Consider the following 22,510-nt stretch of genomic DNA (forward strand, 5'->3'; position numbering starts at 1 on the left):
CAGCCCCCACCAGCGAAATGAGTGACATTAAACAAATGCTGAGTCTACTATGCTCACATGTGATAGGCCAAGGGTCATGGTAAGATGAGCACAAGAACTCCACCCTCACACTACATCCACCCAAGTAGCATGACACAAATGCTATCTTAAATGATAAACAAATCACATTTGCATAATAAGAGTTTACGTTAGTTGAAAAATCGTAATTTAATCGTTCTTGTTGGATTGTGAGTGTTTGTCTCATTTTGAAGGTAAAGAAGAAAAAAAAGTTAATGAAATCTTTTTACGTTGCATGTTGGAATTTACAAGGATTGAAGTCCTCTGCTTTTGGGCTAAAGAGCAGAAACCCAGACTTCCTGAAAGAAATTGATGTTGATATTGTAGTACTACAGGAAACATGGTGCAGAGATGATGTTTCCACTGGCTGTCCACTAGGTTATAGGGAGATAATCATACCATCCACTAAATTAAAAGGAATCAGACAGGGCAGAGACTCAGGTGGAATGCTAATATGGTATAAATCTGAACGAATTAATTCAATCGAATTGATCAAACAGGAGAATTCTTTATCTGGTTAAAAATCAACAAGGAGGCTATCTTCCTCTGTTCCACATACATTCTCCCCTCAGAGTCACCCTACTTCAGTGAAGAGAGTTTCTCCATTCTATAGGGGGAAATTAGTCCCTTTCAGGCCCAAGGCAACGTACTGGTCTATGGAGACCTGAATGCTAGAACAGCAGAAGAACAAGACACTATTAACAGTCATGGGGATAAATACCTACCAGGAAGCAACAACCTTTCCCTCCCCACAGAAACAACTATGACAAAGTGAAAAACAAAAATGGAGTACAGCTCATGAAGCTCTGTCGAACACTGGGTCTGTACATAGTCAATGGTAGGCTGAGAGGGGACTCTTTTGGTAGGTACACCTACAGCTGAGCCCTTGGCAGCAGCACTGTAGACTACTTCTTCACTGACCTAAACCCAGTCTCTCAGAGCCTTCACAGTCAGCCCACTAACACCTCTCTCAGACCACAGTAAATCTGAGAAGAGCGGAACCCAACCATGAAGCATCACGGCCCAATAAATGACATGGTACTAAACAGGCCTATAGATGGAATGCAAACAGTACAGACATCTACCAAAAAGCAATTAGTAGCCAAAAAATACAATCTCTCCTGGACAACATTTTAGCCTTAACATTCTCCTTCAGCAATGAAGGTGTAAATTTGGCCGTTTGGAACAAAAACTTTATATTTGGCTAATCTAAAGAAGCATAAAAGCAAACCAGAAATAACAGATAATGAAAATGGTTTGATAATGATTGCAAAAATCTAAGAAAGTCATTGAGAAATATATCTAATCAAAAACACAGAGAACCAGACAACAAAAATATACGCCTTCAATATGGGGAAACACTGAAGCAATACAAACACACCCTAAGAACAAAAAAGAACAGCACATTAGAAATCAACTGGATGGAATTGAGGAATCCATTGAATCAAACCACTTCTGGGAGAATTGGAATAAATTAAACAAACCTAATCAGGAGGAATTGGCTATACTTAACAGGGATATGTGGAGAAATCACTTTGCAAACCTCTACAGCAATATAACAAAGAGCCCAGAACAAAAAGATATACAAGAAAAATTACAAGTCCTTGAATCAGCAGTCAAAGACTATCAGAATCCTGTGGATACCCCAATTACAGAAGAAGAATTATTGGAAAAGCTATGCACTCTCCAACCCAAAAAGGCCTGTGGTGCTGATGGTATTTTAAATGAAATGATCAAATATACAGACCACAAATTGGCTATACTCAAACTCTTCAACATAATCCTCACTGCAGGTATTTTCCCCGATATTTGTCACCAATCTATAAAAATGGAGACAAATTTGACCCAAATAATTAGAGGAATTTGCGTTAACAGCAACTTGGGGGAAATTCTCTGCAGTATTATAAATATCAGACTACACCATTTCCTTGACGAACACAACGTCCTGAGCAGAAGCCAGATTGGATTTCTATAAAATCATCATACAACAGACCACATTTACACCCTCCACACTCTAACTGACAAACAAGTAAACCAAAACAAAGGTAAAATCTACTCGTGTTTTGTAGATTTCAAGAAAGCATTGGATTCAATTTGGCACAAAGGTCTTTTTTATAAACTAATAGAAAGTGGTATTGGAGGGTAAACATATGATGTTATTAAATCAATGTACACTAAAAACAAATGTGCGGTTAAAATTGGCAACAAGAAAACAGACTTCTCTCAGGGACGGGGAGTGAAACAGGGCTGCCCAATAAGTCCAACACTATTTAACATCTACATTAATGAATTGGCAAACATTAGAAGAATCGGCAGCACCTGGTATCACCCTGCACAACACTGAAATCAAGTGTCTGCTGTACGCAGATGACCTGGTGCTGCTGTCTCCCATTAAAGAGGGGTTACAGCAGCACCTAGGTCGTCTTCACAGGTTCTGTCAGACCTGGGCTCTGACCGTTAACTTCTTATGGCTGCAGGGGCAGTATTGAGTAGCTTGGATGAAAGGTGCACAGAGGTGCCCAGAGTAAACGGCCTGCTCCTCAGTCATAGTTGCTAATATATGCATATTATTATTATTATTATTATTTAGCAAACACTCTGAAGTTTCTAAAACTGTTTGAATTATGTCTGTGAGTATAACAGAACTCATATGGCAGGCAAAAACCTGAGAAGTTTCACTTCCTGTTTGGATTTTTTCTGAGGCTGGTAGATTTTCAACCAAGCTCCCATTGAAATTACAGCGAGATATGGATGAGTTTTCACTTCCTACGGCTTCCACTAGATGTCAACAGTCAATAGAACTTTGTCTGATGACTCTACTGTGAAGGGGGGCCGAAGGAGACAGGAATGAGTCACCACTGCCACGAGGTGACCATTGTTTCACCATGCGCGTTCACATAAGAGGGAGCTCCGTTCCGTCGCTCATCTGAAGTCAATGTAATTCTCCGGTTGGAACGTTATTCAAGATTTATTTGAACAACATTCTAAAGATTGATTCAATACATCGTTTGACATGTTTCTACTGACTGTTACAGAACTTTTGGACATTTCGTCACGTTTTAGTGAACGCGCTTCATGACTTTGGAATTGTTTACCAAACGCGCTAACCAAAGTAGCTAATTGGACATAAATAACGGACATTATCGAACAAATCAAGGATTTATTGTGGACCTGGGATTCCTGGGAGTGCATTCTGATGAAGATCATCAAAGGTAAGGGAATATTTATCATGTAATTTATGGTTTCTGTTGACTCCAACATGGCGGCTAATTTGACTCTTGTTCTGAGCTCCGTCTCAGATTATTGCATGGTTTTGCTTTTTCCGTAATTTAAAAAAAAAATCTGACACAGCGGTTGCATTAAGGAGAGGTATATCTATAATTCCATGTGTATAACTTGTATTATCATCTACATTTATGATGAGTATTTCTGTTGAAACGATGTGGCTATGCACTATCACTGGATGTTTTTGGAACTAGTGAATGTAACGCGCCAATGTAAACTCAGATTTTTTTATATAAATATGAACTTTATCAAACAAAACATGCATGTATTGTGTAACATGAAGTCCTATGAGTGTCATCTGATGAAGATCATCAAAGGTTAGTGATTAATTTTTGCTATATTTCTGCTTTTTGTGACTGCTATCTTTCGCTGGAAAAATGGCTGTGCTTATTGTGGTTTGGTGTGACCTAACATAATCGTTTGTAGTGCGTTCGCTGAAAAGCATATTTGAAAATCTGACACTTTGGTGGGATTAACAACAAGATTACCTTTTAAAATGGTATAAGAAACATGTATGTCTGAGGAATTTTAATTATGAGATTTCTGTTGTTTTGAATTTGGCGCCCTGCACTTTCACTGGCTGTTGTCATATCATCCCGTTACCGGGATTGCAGCCATAAGAAGTTTAACCTAAAAAAAAAACGAATATAATGATATTCCAAAAAGGGTACGGAAATCAGGATGACAAATATAAATTCTATTTGGACACAGTTCTATTAGAACACACCAAAAACGACACATATCTAGGACTAAATATCAGCAACACAGGTAGCTTTCAAATGGCTGTGAATGAGCTGAGAGACAAAGCAAGAAGAGCATTCTATGCCATTAAATGGAACATCAAAATCGAAATTCCAAAGAATCTGGCTCAATTTTCCAATCAGTTATAGAACCAATTGCTCTATATGGCAGTGAAGTATGGGGTCCAATCTCTGAAAATGAATTTACCAAATGGGATAAACATCCAATCGAAATACTGCATGCAGTTTTGCAAGACTGTATTGCAAGTGCAAAGAAAAACTCAAAATAACGCATGTAGAGCAGAATTGGGCCGGGCCAATACCCCCTCATTCAAATAGAAAAAAGAGCCATCAAATATTACAACCATCTAAAAACAAGTGACCCCAAAACAGTCCATCACACAGCTCTACAATGTCAAGAGATGAAACAAGAGAAGAATCCCCTCAGCCAGCTGGTTCTGAGGCTCAGTTCACTAACCCAAACCAACCCCATAGAGCCTCAGGACAGCATTCAGATAATCTGGCCCAACCAAATCATCACATCACAAAACAAAACGTCACTTATTGGAAAGACACCACAAAAAAATCAAAGTTAACTTCAATGCTATTTGGCTCTAAACAGACAGTACATCTGACCACTGTGACTGATAAAAAAACACTGACTAGGTACAGACTCAGTGAGCACAGTCTGGCTATAGAGACCGGTCATCACAGACAAACCTGGCTGCCCAGAGAGGACAGGCTGTGCTCACTCTGCTCCATGGGAGAGGTAGAGATAGAGCTGCATTTCCTATTACACTGACACATACTCAGACCTAAGAGAATATTTCTTTCCCAAAATTATAATTCAATACAAAGAATTTGTAACTATAAAAGATGAAGAAAAAAATCTAATATTTATTGGGTGAAAAATGTGCAGTTTTGGCAACCAAATATGTGTCCTCCTGCCACAACCTGAGGGACAGCCAGTGAAAAGTGCAATGTAACGTCGATAATATTTCCCATCTTTTTTTGTCTTTCATACCATGTCATGTGTCTTCTCAGTCATGTTGACACTGGTCTACTACCATTGCTTTAATGTATTGTTGTTCTGATTAATATTGTTGTTGTATTTGTTGTTAATTGTAATCCCATGTCCACTACTACTATTATTGCTGTTGGTCCCACCATTTATTTATATATATATATATATATATATATATATATATATATATATATATATAGAGAGAGAGAGACTAACCAATTCTGGGAAAATTGGAAGACACTAAACAAACACAAAGAATTATCTATCCAAAATGGAGATATATGGGTAAACCACTTCTCCAATCTTTTGGGCTCTATAACAAATAACAAAAACATATACATGATCAAATACAAAATCTTAGAATCAACTATTAAAGACTACCAGAACCCACTGGATTCTCAAATTACCTTGAATGAACTACAGGACAAAATAAAAACCCTCCAGGCATGTGGTGTTGATGGTATTCTCAATGAAATTATCAAATATACAGACTACAAATTCCAATTGGCTATACTAAAACTCTTTTACATCATCCTTAGTTCTGGCATCTTCCCCAATATTTGGAACCAAGGACTGATCACCCCAATCCACAAAAGTGGAGACAAATTTGACCCCAATAACTACTGTGGGATATGAGTCAACAGCAACCTCTGCATTATCATTAACAGCAGACTCGTACATTTCCTCAGTGAAAACAATGTATTGCGCGAATGTCAAATTGGCTTTTTACCAAATTACCGTACAACAGATCATGTATTCACCCTGCACACCCTAATTGAAAAACAAACAAACCAAAACAAAAAGGCAAAGTCCTCTCATGCTTTGATGATTTCAAAAAGCCCTCGACTCAATTTGGCATGAGGGTCTGCTATACAAATTGATGGAAATTGGTGTTGGGGGTAAAACATATGACATTATAAAATCCATGTACACAAACAAGTGTGTGGTTAAAATAGGCAAAAAACACAAATTTCTTCCCACAGGGCCATGGGGTGAGACAGGGATGCAGCTTAAGTCCCACCCTCTTCAACATATATCAACGAATTGGTGCAGGCACTAGAAAAGTCTGCAGCACCCGGCCTCACCCTACTACAATCTGAAGTCAAACGTCTACTATTTGCTGATAATCTGGTGCTTCTGTCACCAACCAAGGAGGGCCTACAGCAGCACCTAGATATTCTGCACAGATTCTGCCAGACCTGGGCCCTGACAGTAAATCTCAGTAAGACCTAAATAATGGTGTTCCAAAAAAGGTCCAGCCGCCAGGACCACAAATACAAATTCCATCTAGACACCGTTGCCCTAGAGCACACAAAAAACTATACATACCTTGGCCTAAACATCAGCGCCACAGGTAACTTCAACAAAGCTGTGAACGATCTGAGAGACAAGGCAAGAAGGGCATTCTATGCCATCAAAAGGAACATAAAATTCAACATACCAATTAGGATCTGGCAACAACAAAAAATACTTGAATCAGTTATAGAACCCATTGCCCTTTATGGCTGTGAGGTCTGGGGTCCGCTCACCAACCAAGAATTCACAAAATGGGACAAACACCAAATTGAGACTCTGCATGCAGAATTCTGCTAAAATAACCTCAGTGTACAACGTAGAACACCAAATAATGCATGCAGAGCAGAATTAGGCCGATACCCGCCAATGATAAAAATCCAGAAAAGAGCCGTTAAATTCTACAAACAGCAAAAACATAATCAAATACAAATCTTAGAATCAACTACTAAAGACTACCAGACCCACTGGATTCTCCAAATACATTGAATGAGCTACAGGACAAAATAAAAACCCTCCAACCCAAAAAGGCATGTGGAGTTGATGGTATCCTCAATGAAATGATCAAATATACAGACAACAAATTCAAATTGCCTACACTAAACCTCTAACATCATCCTTAGCTCTGACATCTTCCCCAATATTTGGAACCAAGGACTGATCACCCCAATCCACAAAAATGGAGACAAATTTGACCACAATAACTACTGTGGGATATGCCTCAACAGCAACCTTGGGAAAATCCTCTGCATTATCATTAACAGCAGACTTGTACATTTCCTCAGTGAAAGCAATGTACTGAGCAAGTGTCAAATTGGCTTTTTGCCAAATTATCATATGTCACACCCTGACCTTAGAGAGCCTTTTTATGTCTCTATTTGGTTTGGTCAGGGTGTGATTTGGGGTGGGCATTCTATGTTTTGTTTTTCTATGATTTTGTATTTCTATGTTTTGGCCGGGTATGGTTCTCAATCAGGGATAGCTGTCTATCGTTGTCTCTGATTAGGAACCATACTTAGGTAACCCTTTCCCTCCTTTCTTTGTGGGAAGTTAACTTTGTTTGTGGCACATAGCCCTTAAGCTTCACCGTCGTTTTTTGTATTGTTTATTGTTTTGTCAGCGTCATCACTTAATAAAAAGTAATATGTACGCTTACCACGCTGCGCTTTGGTCTTCTTCATTCGACGGCCGTGACATCGTATGACAGGCTACGTATTCACCCTGCACACCCTAACTGACAAACAAACCAAAACAAAGGCAAAGTCTTCTCATGCTTTGTTTTTAAACATACGACATTATAAAATCCATGTACACAAACAACAAGTGTGCGGTTAAAATAGGCAACAAAACAATATATAAAATCTTCCCACAGGGCCGGGGGGGGTGAGACAGGGATGCAGCTTAAGCCCCACCCTCTTCACATGTATATCAACGAATTGCCGAGGGCACTAGAATAGTCTGCAGCACCCAGCCTCACCCTACTAGAATCTGAAGTCAAATGTCTGCTTGCTGATGATCTGGTGCTTCTGTCACCAACCAAGGAGGGCCTACACCATTTACATTTACATTTACATTTAAGTCATTTAGCAGACGCTCTTATCCAGAGCGACTTACAAGTTGGTGCATTCACCTTATGATGTCCAGTGGAACAACCACTTTACAATAGTGCATCTAACTCTAAGGGGGAAGGGGGGTTAGAAGGATTACTTTATCCTATCCTAGGTATTCCTTAAAGAGGTGGGGTTTCAGGTGTCTCCGGAAGGTGGTGATTGATTCCGCTGACCTGGCGTCGTGGGGGAGTTTGTTCCACCATTGGGGTGCCAGAGCAGCGAACAGTTTTGACTGGGCTGAGCGGGAGCTGTACTTCCTCAGAGGTAGGGAGGCGAGCAGGCCAGAGGTGGATGAACGCAGTGCCCTTGTTTGGGTGTAGGGCCTGATCAGAGCCTGAAGGTACGGAGGTGCCGTTCCCCTCACAGCTCCGTAGGCAAGCACCATGGTCTTGTAGCGGATGCGAGCTTCAACTGGAAGCCAGTGGAGAGAGCGGAGGAGCGGGGTGACGTGAGAGAACTTGGGAAGGTTGAACACCAGACGAGCTGCGGCGTTCTGGATGAGTTGTAGGGGTTTAATCGCACAGGCAGGGAGCCCAGCCAACAGCGAGTTGCAGTAATCCAGACGGGAGATGACAAGTGCCTGGATTAGGACCTGCGCCGCTTCCTGTGTGAGGCAGGGTCGTACTCTGCGAATGTTGTAGAGCATGAACCTACAGGAACGGGTCACCGCCTTGATGTTGGTTGAGAACGACAGGGTGTTGTCCAGGATCACGCCAAGGTTCTTAGCGCTCTGGGAGGAGGACACAATGGAGTTGTCAACCGTGATGGCAAGATCATGGAACGGGCAGTCCTTCCCCGGGAGGAAGAGCAGCTCCGTCTTGCCGAGGTTCAGCTTGAGGTGGTGATCCGTCATCCACACTGATATGTCTGCCAGACATGCAGAGATGCGATTCGCCACCTGGTTATCAGAAGGGGGAAAGGAGAAGATTAATTGTGTGTCGTCTGCATAGCAATGATAGGAGAGACCATGTGAGGATATGACAGAGCCAAGTGACTTGGTGTATAGCGAGAATAGGAGAGGGCCTAGAACAGAGCCCTGGGGGACACCAGTGGTGAGAGCACGTGGTGCGGAGACAGATTCTCGCCACGCCACCTGGTAGGAGCGACCTGTCAGGTAGGACGCAATCCAAGCGTGGGCCGCGCCGGAGATGCCCAACTCGGAGAGGGTGGAGAGGAGGATCTGATGGTTCACAGTATCAAAGGCAGCCGATAGGTCTAGAAGGATGAGAGCAGAGGAGAGAGAGTTAGCTTTAGCAGTGCGGAGCGCCTCCGTGACACAGAGAAGAGCAGTCTCAGTTGAATGACTAGTCTTGAAACCTGACTGATTTGGATCAAGAAGGTCATTCTGAGAGAGATAGCAGGAGAGCTGGCCAAGGACGGCACGTTCAAGAGTTTTGGAGAGAAAAGAAAGAAGGGATACTGGTCTGTAGTTGTTGACATCAGAGGGATCGAGTGTAGGTTTTTTCAGAAGGGGTGCAACTGTCGCTCTCTTGAAGGCGGAAGGGACGTAGCCAGCGGTCAAGGATGAGTTGATGAGCGAGGTGAGGTAAGGGAGAAGGTCTCCGGAAATGGTCTGGAGAAGAGAGGAGGGGATAGGGTCAAGCGGGCAGGTTGTTGGGCGGCCGGCCGTCACAAGACGCGAGATTTCATCTGGAGAGAGAGGGGAGAAAGAGGTCAAAGCACAGGGTAGGACAGTGTGAGCAGAACCAGCGGTGTCGTTTGACTTAGCAAACGAGGATCGGATGTCGTCGACCTTCTTTTCAAAATGGTTGACGAAGTCATCCGCAGAGAGGGAGGAGGGGGGGGGAGGGGGAGGAGGATTCAGGAGGGAGGAGAAGGTGGCAAAGAGCTTCCTAGGGTTAGAGGCAGATGCTTGGAATTTAGAGTGGTAGAAAGTGGCTTTAGCAGCAGAGACAGAAGAGGAGAATGTAGAGAGGAGGGAGTGAAAGGATGCCAGGTCCGCAGGGAGGCGAGTTTTCCTCCATTTCCGCTCGGCTGCCCGGAGCCCTGTTCTGTGAGCTCGCAATGAGTCGTCGAGCCACGGAGCAGGAGGGGAGGACCGAGCCGGCCTGGAGGATAGGGGACATAGAGAGTCAAAGGATGCAGAAAGGGAGGAGAGGAGGGTTGAGGAGGCAGAATCAGGAGATAGGTTGGAGAAGGTTTGAGCAGGGGGAAGAGATGATAGGATGGAAGAGGAGAGAGTAGCGGGGGAGAGAGAGCGAAGGTTGGGACGGCGCGATACCATCCGAGTAGGGGCAGTGTGGGAAGTGTTGGATGAGATCGAGAGGGAAAAGGATACAAGGTAGTGGTCAGAGACTTGGAGGGGAGTTGCAATGAGATTAGTGGAAGAACAGCATCTAGTAAAGATGAGGTCAAGCGTATTGCCTGCCTTATGAGTAGGGGGGGAAGGTGAGAGGGTGAGGTCAAAAGAGGAGAGGAGTGGAAAGAAGGAGGCAGAGAGGAATGAGTCAAAGGTAGACGTGGGGAGTTTAAAGTCACCCAGAACTGTGAGAGGTGAGCCATCCTCAGGAAAGGAGCTTATCAAGGCGTCAAGCTCATTGATGAACTCTCCAAGGGAACCTGGGGGGCGATAAATGATAAGGATGTTAAGCTTGAAAGGGCTGGTAACTGTGACAGCATGGAATTCAAAGGAGGCGATAGACAGATGGGTCAGGGGAGAAAGAGAGAATGTCCACTTGGGAGAGATGAGGATCCCAGTGCCACCACCCCGCTGACCAGAAGCTCTCGGGGTGTGCGAGAACACGTGGGCAGACGAGGAGAGAGCAGTAGGAGTAGCAGTGTTATCTGTGGTAATCCATGTTTCCGTCAGTGCCAAGAAGTCGAGGGACTGGAGGGAAGCATAGGCTGAGATGAACTCTGCCTTGTTGGCCGCAGATCGGCAGTTCCAGAGGCTGCCGGAGACCTGGAACTCCACGTGGGTCGTGCGCGCTGGGACCACCAGGCAGCGGCCACGCGGTGTGAAGCGTTTGTATGGTCTGTGCAGAGAGGAGAGAAGAGGGATAGACAGACACATAGTTGACAGGCTACAGAAGAGGCTACGCTAATGCAAAGGAGATTGGAATGACAAGTGGACTACACGTCTCGAATGTTCAGAAAGTTAAACTTACGTTGCAAGAAATCTTATTGACTAAAAAATGATACAGTGCTGCTGAAGTAGGCTAGCTAGCAGTGGCTGCGTTGTTGACTTAGTTTGAAAGTGTAGCTGGCTAGGTAGCCTCGGTAACTGGCTAGGTAACCTCGACAATTACTCAAAAACCACAATTATCTTGACAGCAAAGACAACTATGTAGCTAGCTAACACTACACTAACCAAGTCGTTCCGTTGTAATGTAATAGTCTCTACAGTGCTGCTATTCGGTAGACGGTAGACGTTGGCTAGCTGGCTAGCTGCTGGCTAGCTAGCAGTGTTTCCTACGTTAAGAGGGCCGACAAATAGCTGGCTAGCTAACCTCGGTAAATTACGATAATTACTGTAATCTACACAATTATCTTGGATGCGAAGACAGCAAAGACAACTATGTAGCTAGCTAACACTACGCTAATCAAGTCGTTCCGTTGAATGTAATAGTTTCTACAGTGCTGCTATTCGGTAGACGTTGGCTAGCTGTTGGCTAGCTAGCAGTGTTTCCTACGTTAAGGACGACAAATAGCTGGCTAGCTAACCTCGGTAAATTAAGATAATCACTCTAAAACTACACACTCTAAACTACACAATTATATTGGATACGAAGACAGCAAAGACAACTATGTAGCTAGCTAACACTACACTAATCAAGTCGTTCCGTTGAGTGTAATAGTTTCTACAGTGCTGCTATTCGGTAGACGGTGGACGTTGGCTAGCTGGCTAGCTGCTGGCCAGATAGCAGTGTTGACTACGTTAGGACGACGAATTACGATAATTACGCAATTATCTTTGATACAAAGACGGCTATGTAGCTAGCTAAGAAGAAATTGCTAAGATCAGACAAATCAAACCGTTGTACTATAATGAAATGTAATGAAAAGTTATACTACCTGCGGAGCGAAATGCGACCGCTCGCTCCAACCCGGAAGTGCCTACCCGGAAGGCACTTCCGGCACCTAGATCTTCTGCCAGACCTGGGCCCTGACAGTAAATCTCAGTAAGACCAAAATAATGGTGTTCCAAAAAAGGTCCAGTCGCAGGACAGAGACACCCAAATTTAGGGAAAGCTTTGACTATGTACAGACTCCGTGAGCATAGCCTTGCTATTGAGAAAGGCCGCCGTAGGCAGACCTGGCTCTCAAGAGAAGACACTGCCCACAAAATGTGGAAACTGAGCTGCACTTCCTAACCTCCTGTCCAATGTATGACCATAGAGACACATATTTCCCTGAGATTACACAGATCCACAAAGAATCCAACATTTTTTTTTTTATCACATTTTGATAAACTCTCATATCTATTGGGTGAAAAACCACAGTGTGCATCACAGCAGCAAGATTTGTGACCTGTTGCCACAATAAAAGGTCAACCAGTGAAGAACAAACACCACTAAATACAACCTATATTTATGTATTTTCCCTTTTGTACATCGATACAACACTGTATATATACACATATGACAATAGTAATGTCTAAATTATTTTGGAACTTCTGAGAGTGTAATGTTCACTGTTCATTTTTATTGTTATTTCACTGTTTATTATCTATTTCACTTGCTTTGGCAATGTTAACATATGTTTCCCATGCCAATGAAGCCCTTTGAATTGAGACACAAACACAGAGACAGATGAGTCAGTAAGAGGATGAACGGGAGTGATGACTCTTCATCACCATCCATGGACATCTTCAATACCACAACATCATATATAGCTCACCGCAAGCTGCGCCTTTAAATTGTGCTTTGGGGTAGCAGAGTTTAGATTACGGATTAGATGAGATTATAGGTCACTGATTCAATCAAATCAGTTATTCAAACACACAGATCTTCCACGGACTCCCCGTCTCTGGACATAATCTGACCACAACCCCTATTGTTTACACTTTATTTAACTTGGCAAGTCAATTAAAAGAACAAATTCTTATTTACAATGACAGCCTACCAAAAGGCAAAAGGCCTCCTGCGGGTACTAAAAATAAAATAGGGAGAGAAAAAAAAATCACGACATTCCAGAATCATGACGGATTGCCCAGCCAAACTGTGCTTTCACAGTAGTAGCACTGACAGGCTTTTCCTTTGAGGAGTCGGTCTCTCCTTCAGTTCACCATAATAAACTGGAACTATTTTGAAAGGAGGATAGGTGGGGCAGGATTAGGGTGTGTCATCACTGTGCTTGATTACACAGCTATTGTAATAGGAAATAGCGAAGAAAACAAGCACAGGAACACAAGCCCCTAATGTCCATCTTTGTCCTTTGTACACCCTGTTACATAAGGGGGGGGGCACGCGCTTGTAACGCCAGGGTAGTGAGTTCGATTCCTGGGACCACCCATACGTAAAATGTATGCATGCATGACTAAGTGTCTTGGGATAAAAGTGTAATATATAAAAACAGTCCTATAAGCAACCAAAGCCCTGTCGATAGCCTAAATCCCATACCTTTGCCTTTCTCCATGTCCTTTAAAGGGTGGATGTGTTGAGACTCTGGGTTCCTCCCTGTAACACAAAAGGAGATAAATAATAAATAAGACAAATGGAGAACGATATCAAGTGCTAACTGATGTGATAAAATGTATGACTATAAGAAGAGAATATCCTCAATAGTGGCTGATACAATGAAGGCAACCAGTATTAGAAACTGTCAAACCGAGTGCATGACTGGTGGAAACCAGTAAGAAAGGATACTTGAGAATGATGCTTGCTTTATCTCCAGAACAAGAACATGATCATTCCTCAACTTTAAGTGCAGCATGCTGTGATGGCATCGTTCAGCCTACTATCTTTCATTGGTATTTCTAAAACAGAATTCTGACTCACAAATCATTAATAGGCAAACTCTTACAAGCATTTCACTACACCCACAACAACATCTGCATATGACCAATACAACTTGATTTGACAATCAAACCAGAAAGAAAAAGCATAGCCAAATCGAATAATTAAGCAAGTGGTTTAAAATGAATCTCTATTGATTTCCAATCCAGTGCTATCCATTCCACCCTTGAGTCAAGCCTTTGGTGAAGCACGTTTAGAACGGTCTTTACGTTGTAAACAAAATGCGAACATCAGGAGGGAATAAAAGGCTCCATTCGGAGCTATGCTGTAGCTGTTCACAATCACATAACTCCTCCTCCATAGGCAAACTCACATGTGAACAAAGGCAGACATGACTGTTCCGTTCAACTAATTTGGATTAACAACCAACAGGAAGCTATGAAGATATAGCCTAATTGACCTAGTCTGGGTACCAGTCTCGGTAACATGCTACACCTTGTGTCTTTAGCAAATGACACAGAGTAGGCCTACAAGGAGTGGAGGTCGACCGATTAACTAGGGCCGATTTCAAGTTTTCATAACAATCGGAAATCGGTATTTTTGGACACCGATTTGGCCTTTTTTTTTTTTTTTACACCTTTATTTAACTAGGCAAGTCAGTTAAGAACTAATCACCTGCCTCTCATTGCACTCCACGAGGAGCCTGCCTGTTACGCGAATGCAGTAAGAAGCCAAGGTAAGTTGCTAGCTAGCAATAAACTTATCTTATAAAAAACAATCAATCAATCATAATCACTAGTTAACCACACATGGTTGATGATATTACAAGTTTATCTAGCGTGTCCTGCATTGCATATAATTGACGCGGTGCGCATTCGCGGAAAAAGGACTGTCGTTGCTTCAACGTGTACCTAACCATAAATATCAATGCCTTTCTTAAAATCAATACACAGAAGTATATATTTTTAAACCTGCATATTTAGCTAAAAGAAATCCAGGTTAGCAGGCAATATTAACCAGGTGAAATTCTGTCACTTCTCTTGCGTTCATTGCACGCAGTGTCAGGGTATATGCGATAATAATAAACGTTTTGTTTTCGAAATGATAGTTTCTGGATTCGGCCATATTAATGACCAAAGGCTCGTATTTCTGTGTGTTATTATGTTATAATTAAGTCTATGATTTGATATAGCAGTCTGATTGAGCGATGGTAGGCAGCAGCAGGCTCGTAAGCGTTCATTCAAACAGCACTTTCGTGCGTTTTGCCAGCAGCTCTTCACTGTGCTTCAAGCATTGCGCTGTTTATGACTTCAAGCCTATCAACTCCCAAGATTAGGCTGGTGTAACCGATGTGAAATGGCTAGCTAGTTAGCGGTGTACGATCTAATAGCGTTTCAAACATCACTCGCTCTGAGACTTGGAGTAGTTGTTCCCCTTGCTCTGCATGGGTAACGCTGCTTCGAGGGTGACTGTTGTCGATGTGTTCCTGGTTCGAGCCCAGGTAGGAGCGAAGAGAGGGACGGAAGCTATACTGTTACACTGGCAATACTAAAGTGCCTATAAGAACATCCAAAACTCAAAGGTATATGGAATACAAATGGTAGAGAGAGAAATCGTCCTATAAATACTATATTAACTACAACCTAAAACCTCTTACCTTGGAATATTGAAGTCTCATGTTAAAAGGAACCACCAGCTTTCATATGTTCTCATGTTCTAAGCAAGGAACTAAAACGTTAGCTTTTTTACATGGCACATATTGCACTTTTACTTTCTTCTCCAACACTTTGTTTTTGCATTATTTAAACCAAATTGAACATGTTTCATAATTGTTTTGAGGCTAAATTGATTTTTATGATGTATTATATTAAGTTAAAATAAGTGTTCATTCAGTATTGTTGTAATTGTCATTATTACAAATAAATAAATATTTTAAATTTAAAAAATTAAAAAATTAAAAAATGTTGTCCGATTAATCGGTATCGGCCTTTTTTGGTCCTCCAATAATCGGTATCGGCGTTGAAAAATCGTAATCGGTCGACCTCTAAATGTAATAGCTGAACAGAAAGGCAAACAGGCTATATTTGACCAATGTTTTCCAAGTTTCCCACTATTTTACCTTAGGATACATCACATTTATTAGCAGGGTAGCCTGCTAAATGTTAAGCATGAAGTAAGCATATGATTGGTGGGGAAATTTTGAAAAGGCTTTGAATAGTCTGGTGTGGCTAATTCCACCAATTTATACAATTACATAACAAAATGAGCGACAATGACGATATCATAATTGAGTACTAGAGTAATCAATGAAAAAGACACGCTTTGTATAGGCCTAACCAACAGTGCCAACTACTACCTGACAACTATTGCCTCCATGCACCCCCAGTGCTCTTTTCCATGACGCAGTGTGTGAGGACTTCATTGAGGGAGCTCTAACCAGCTCCACATGCCTGCTCTGAGCAGGAGGCACAGGTCCTCAGAGACAGTACAATCAATGTCTGTGTGATATGTGGGGAGAAGGCTCAAAGAGAGGGTCAAGTGCTGGGTCGGATATAGTGGGGCTGACAGAGGCCCAAGTCTTTAGGCCCATTAGCGTACGTGGATGGGTTCCAATCCGGGTCTGTCTGAAGTACCACACAGCTACCGCTGATTTTATTTACGACTTTACTGTAAGTGCTCTACCAGTGGACGGGAGCTAAACTGTTTGGCCAGGCTGAGACGCACTCAAACACAGCAGTGCTAAAGATGTCAATAAGGGAAAGGGGGATACCTAGTTAGTTGTACAACTGAACGTATCTTCTGCATTTAACCCAACACCTCTGAATCAGAGAGGTGTGGGGGCTGCCATAATCAACATCCACGTCATCGACGCCCGAGGAACTGTGGGTTAACTGCCTTGCTCAGGGGCAGAATGACAGATTTTTACCTTGTCAGCTCGGGATTCCTTCCAGCAACCTTTCAGTTTTAATGTCCAAACACTCTAACCACTAGGCTACCTGGAGTCATGCAATGTGAGATGAAAGGCAAATATTATTGTAATTGAGAGTCAGTCTTTAAATGACAAAAATGTATTTTGTGGGCAAAATAACTGCTACATTTTGAGAACCATAATAAATCTGCTTATTATAAATAAAGTTTCAATGACATGCACAAGTACAGTGAAATGCCTTTCTTGCCAGCTCTTACAATGCAGTAATCAAAAACAACGTAGTACAAAAAAATGTAAATTAAAGTTTGAACTAAAAACACACAAGATATAAAAATAAGAACACAATAAAGTAAGCATACTATATGCAGGATCATCTCCAGTACCATATTTACAATGTGCAGGGATACTGGATCAATAGGCATCAAGATATTTGATAGAGTAGCAGCAGCATATATGATGATTGTATGTGAGTAGGAGTGTGTAGAGTCAGTGCCTTCGAAAGTATTCAGACCCCTTTACTTTTCCCACATTGTTAAAAGCCTTATTCTAAAATGGATTAATATAGCAGCACTGTAGAAACTATTACATTACAACGGAACAACGGAACGACTTGATTAGTGTAGTGTTAGCTAGCTACATAGTTGTCTTTGCTGTCTTTGTATCTAAGATAATTGTGTAGTTTATGTGTAGTTTAGAGTAATTATTGGTTAGCTAGCCAGCTATTTTCGTCCGCCGCGCTGCCGTTCTCCTACCTAGTCAACACTGCTAGGAGGCCAACTTCTACCGAATAGCAGCACTGTAGAAACTATTACATTACAATGGAACGACTTGATTAGCGTAGTGTTAGCTAGCTACATAGTTGTCTTTGCTGTCTTTGTATCCAAGATAATTGTGTAGTTTAGAGTAATTATCGAGGTTACCTAGCCAGCTACACTTTCAAACAATGTCAACAACGCAGCCACTGCTAGCTAGCCTACTTCACCAGCCAGCAGTACTATATCATTTTAGTCAATAAGATTTGTTGCAACGTAAGCTTAACTTTCTGAACATTCGAGACGTGTAGTCCACTTGTCATTCCAATCTCCTTTGCATTAGCGTAGCCTCTTCTGTAGCCTGTCAACTATGTGTCTGTCTATCCCTCTTCTCTCCTCTCTGCACAGACCATACAAACGCTTCACACCGCGTGGCCGCTGCCACCCTAACCTGGAGTTCCAGGTCTCCGGCAGCCTCTGGAACTGCCGATCTGCGGCCAACAAGGCAGAGTTCATCTCAGCCTATGCTTCCCTCCAGTCCCTCGACTTCTTGGCACTGACGGAAACATGGATTACCACTGATAACACTGCTACTCCTACTGCTCTCTCCTCGTCTGCCCACGTGTTCTCGCACACCCCGAGAGCTTCTGGTCAGCGGCGTGGTGGCACTGGGATCCTCATCTCTCCCAAGTGGACATTCTCTCTTTCTCCCCTGACCCATCTGTCTATCGCCTCCTTTGAATTCCATGCTGTCACAGTTACCAGCCCTTTCAAGCTTAACATCCTTATCATTTATCGCCCTCCAGGTTCCCTTGGAGAGTTCATCAATGAGCTTGACGCCCTGATAAGTTCCTTTCCTGAGGATGGCTCACCTCTCACAGTTCTGGGTGACTTTAACCTCCCCACGTCTACCTTTGACTCATTCCTCTCTGCCTCCTTCTTTCCACTCCTCTCCTCTTTTGACCTCACCCTCTCACCTTCCCCCCCTACTCACAAGGCAGGCAATACGCTTGACCTCATCTTTACTAGATGCTGTTCTTCCACTAATCTCATTGCAACTCCCCTCCAAGTCTCCGACCACTACCTTGTATCCTTTTCCCTCTCGCTCTCATCCAACACTTCCCACACTGCCCCTACTCGGATGGTATCGCGCCGTCCCAACCTTCGCTCTCTCTCCCCCGCTACTCTCTCCTCTTCCATCCTATCATCTCTTCCCTCTGCTCAAACCTTCTCCAACCTATCTCCTGATTCTGCCTCCTCAACCCTCCTCTCCTCCCTTTCTGCATCCTTTGACTCTCTATGTCCCCTATCCTCCAGGCCGGCTCGGTCCTCCCCTCCTGCTCCGTGGCTCGACGACTCATTGCGAGCTCACAGAACAGGGCTCCGGGTAGCCGAGCGGAAATGGAGGAAAACTCGCCTCCCTGCGGACCTGGCATCCTTTCACTCCCTCCTCTCTACATTCTCCTCTTCTGTCTCTGCTGCTAAAGCCACTTTCTACCACTCTAAATTCCAAGCATCTGCCTCTAACCCTAGGAAGCTCTTTGCCACCTTCTCCTCCCTCCTGAATCCTCCTCCCCCCTCCTCCCTCTCTGCGGATGACTTCGTCAACCATTTTGAAAAGAAGGTCGACGACATCCGATCCTCATTTGCTAAGTCAAACGACACCGCTGGTTCTGCTCACACTGCCCTACCCTGTGCTTTGACCTCTTTCTCCCCTCTCTCTCCAGATGAAATCTCGCGTCTTGTGACGGCCGGCCGCCCAACAACCTGCCCGCTTGACCCTATCCCCTCCTCTCTTCTCCAGACCATTTCCGGAGACCTTCTCCCTTACCTCACCTCGCTCATCAACTCATCCTTGACCGCTGGCTACGTCCCTTCCGTCTTCAAGAGAGCGAGAGTTGCACCCCTTCTGAAAAAACCTACACTCGATCCCTCCGATGTCAACAACTACAGACCAGTATCCCTTCTTTCTTTTCTCTCCAAAACTCTTGAACGTGCCGTCCTTGGCCAGCTCTCCTGCTATCTCTCTCAGAATGACCTTCTTGATCCAAATCAGTCAGGTTTCAAGACTAGTCATTCAACTGAGACTGCTCTTCTCTGTGTCACGGAGGCGCTCCGCACTGCTAAAGCTAACTCTCTCTCCTCTGCTCTCATCCTTCTAGACCTATCGGCTGCCTTTGATACTGTGAACCATCAGATCCTCCTCTCCACCCTCTCCGAGTTGGGCATCTCCGGCGCGGCCCACGCTTGGATTGCGTCCTACCTGACAGGTCCTATCGGCTGCCTTTGATACTGTGAACCATCAGATCCTCCTCTCCACCCTCTCCGAGTTGGGCATCTCCGGCGCGGCCCACGCTTGGATTGCGTCCTACCTGACAGGTCGCTCCTACCAGAATCTGTCTCCGCACCACGTGCTCTCACCACTGGTGTCCCCCAGGGCTCTGTTCTAGGCCCTCTCCTATTCTCGCTATACACCAAGTCACTTGGCTCTGTCATATCCTCACATGGTCTCTCCTATCATTGCTATGCAGACGACACACAATTAATCTTCTCCTTTCCCCCCTCTGATAACCAGGTGGCAAATCGCATCTCTGCATGTCTGGCAGACATATCAGTGTGGATGACGGATCACCACCTCAAGCTGAACCTAGGCAAGACGGAGCTGCTCTTCCTCCCGGGGAAGGACTGCCCGTTCCATGATCTCGCCATCACGGTTGACAATTCCATTGTGTACTCCTCCCAGAGTGATCCTGGACAACACCCTGTCGTTCTCAACTAACATCAAGGCGGTGGACCGTTCCTGTAGGTTCATGCTCTACAACATCCGCAGAGTACGACCCTGCCTCACACAGGAAGCGGCGCAAGTCCTAATCCAGGCACTTGTCATCTCCCGTCTGGATTACTGCAACTCGCTGTTGGCTGGGCTCCCTGCCTTTGCCATTAAACCCCTACAACTCATCCAGAACGCCGCAGCCCGTCTGGTGTTCAACCTTCCCAAGTTCTCTCACGTCACCCCGCTCCTCCGCTCTCTCCACTGGCTTCCAGTTGAAGCTCGCATCCGCTACAAGACCATGGTGCTTGCCTACGGAGCTGTGAGGGGAACGGCACCTCCGTACCTTCAGGCTCTGATCAGGCCCTACACCCAAACAAGGGCACTGCGTTCATCCACCTCTGGCCTGCTCGCCTCCCTACCTCTGAGGAAGTACAGTTCCCGCTCAGCCCAGTCAAAACTGTTCGCTGCTCTGGCACCCCAATGGTGGAACAAACTCCCTCACGACGCCAGGTCAGCGGAGTCAATCACCACCTTCCGGAGACACCTGAAACCCCACCTCTTTAAGGAATACCTAGGATAGGATAAAGTATCCTTCTAACCCCCCCCTTAAAAGAGTTAGATGCACTATTGTAAAGTGGTTGTTCCACTGGATATCATAAGGTGAATGCACCAATTTGTAAGTCGCTCTGGATAAGAGCGTCTGCTAAATGACTTAAATGTAAATGTAAATATATATATATATACTGTATATATACAGTGGGGAGAAGAAGTATTTGATACACTGCCGATTTTTGCAGGTTTTCCTACTTACAAAGCATGTAGAGGTCTGTAATTTTTATCATAGGTACACTTCAACTGTGAGAGACGGAATCTAACAAAAATCCAGAAAATCACATTGTATGATTTTTAAGTAATTAATTTGCATTTTATTGCATGACATAAATATTTTATCACCTACCAACCAGTAAGAATTCCGGCTCTCACAGACCTGTTAGTTTTTCTTTAAAAATCATACAATGTGATTTTCTGGATTTTTGTTTTAGATTCCGTCTCTCACAGTTGAAGTGTACCTATGATAAGAATTACGGACCTCTACATGCTTTGTAAGTAGGAAAACCTGCAAAACTGAGGATGGCTGCTGGATTATGAGGTTGGCGTGGTCCCGAAGATGATGTAATACTGGGTAGATACTTTCCTAACTTTGCGAGGTTAGGCCAGAAGAACGGCATATTTGAGAAGCCAACACCCCTTACCAAGCAGGAAGTAGCCCTCAACCAAAGCCAAGAAAAGAGAAGGACTCCCAGGGGCCAACCTCACAGGTGCTAGTCGGGGAGGATGAGGAAGAAGGGGCAGACCCAGTCAATAACAAGCAGCACGGTACTTGTGGGGCCTGGATCGATCGGAATCCAGAGGGTGACTATCTAGAACCAACAGACCTGGCAGGGTCCCTGACTAATTTCGGGACAGCCCAGACCCAGGATCCAACCCTGCAGCAAGCCAGAGCAGATGTGCAGGTGGTAGATTGCCTATCATTTATGGGGGTACATTGTCCTAAGAGCTTCCCCCACTTTATCATGAAAAAGGGTTTGGTGTACAGAGTAACAAAAATAGGGGTTGACGTGGTGGAAAAGTTGTTGGTCCCCATCCGGTACCGGAGAACATTACTGGATCTAGCTCATGGGCATATTCTGGGGGGGGACACATTGGTATCGATAAAACACAAGACCGGATTGTGAGGAGGTTTTACTGGCCAGGAATTCAGGCTGAGGTGGCTATACATTGTGGAGAGTGCCAGTTAACAGCTCCCCGACCAGCTGTTAGCCCGTTAGTGCCACTCCCCATAATCAAAATGCCATTTGAGAGGATAGCGATGGATATAGTGGGCCCACTACCAAATCTGCTAGAGGTCACCAATACATTCTGGTCATCCTAGATTATGTCACTCGCTACCCAGAAGCCATTCCCCGTCGGACGATGGCTTCCAAAAATATAGCCAAGGAATTAGTGCTCAGGGCCTCAGAGAAAAGTAAAGAATGAGGTCAGGCAACAACACCATTAACAGCCTTTCCCTTTACATTAGGCCTAACATAATGGAGGACGCTTGGAGAGTGATGCCATCATGTTCTTGA

The 22,510-nt window shown here is 43.9% G+C and overlaps 1 protein-coding gene across 2 annotated transcripts in view; it reads right to left on the reverse strand.

The window, feature by feature from the left end:
• LOC139548144 (CMP-N-acetylneuraminate-beta-galactosamide-alpha-2,3-sialyltransferase 4-like) overlaps positions 1–22,510 on the reverse strand; it is a 44,194-nt gene that overhangs the window by 16,694 nt on the left and 4,990 nt on the right. The window contains exon 2 of one of the 2 annotated variants that reach the window (XM_071357575.1): positions 13,592–13,648. The gene's annotated coding sequence lies outside the window, so the exon portion shown is untranslated. Of the gene's footprint in view, positions 1–7,555; positions 7,596–13,591; positions 13,649–22,510 lie in introns of those variants that run through there. The other variant, XM_071357576.1, reaches the window with a different exon arrangement.

This window comes from Salvelinus alpinus, chromosome 21, assembly GCF_045679555.1.
Source record: "Salvelinus alpinus chromosome 21, SLU_Salpinus.1, whole genome shotgun sequence".
NCBI classification, from domain to species: Eukaryota; Metazoa; Chordata; class Actinopteri; order Salmoniformes; family Salmonidae; genus Salvelinus; species Salvelinus alpinus.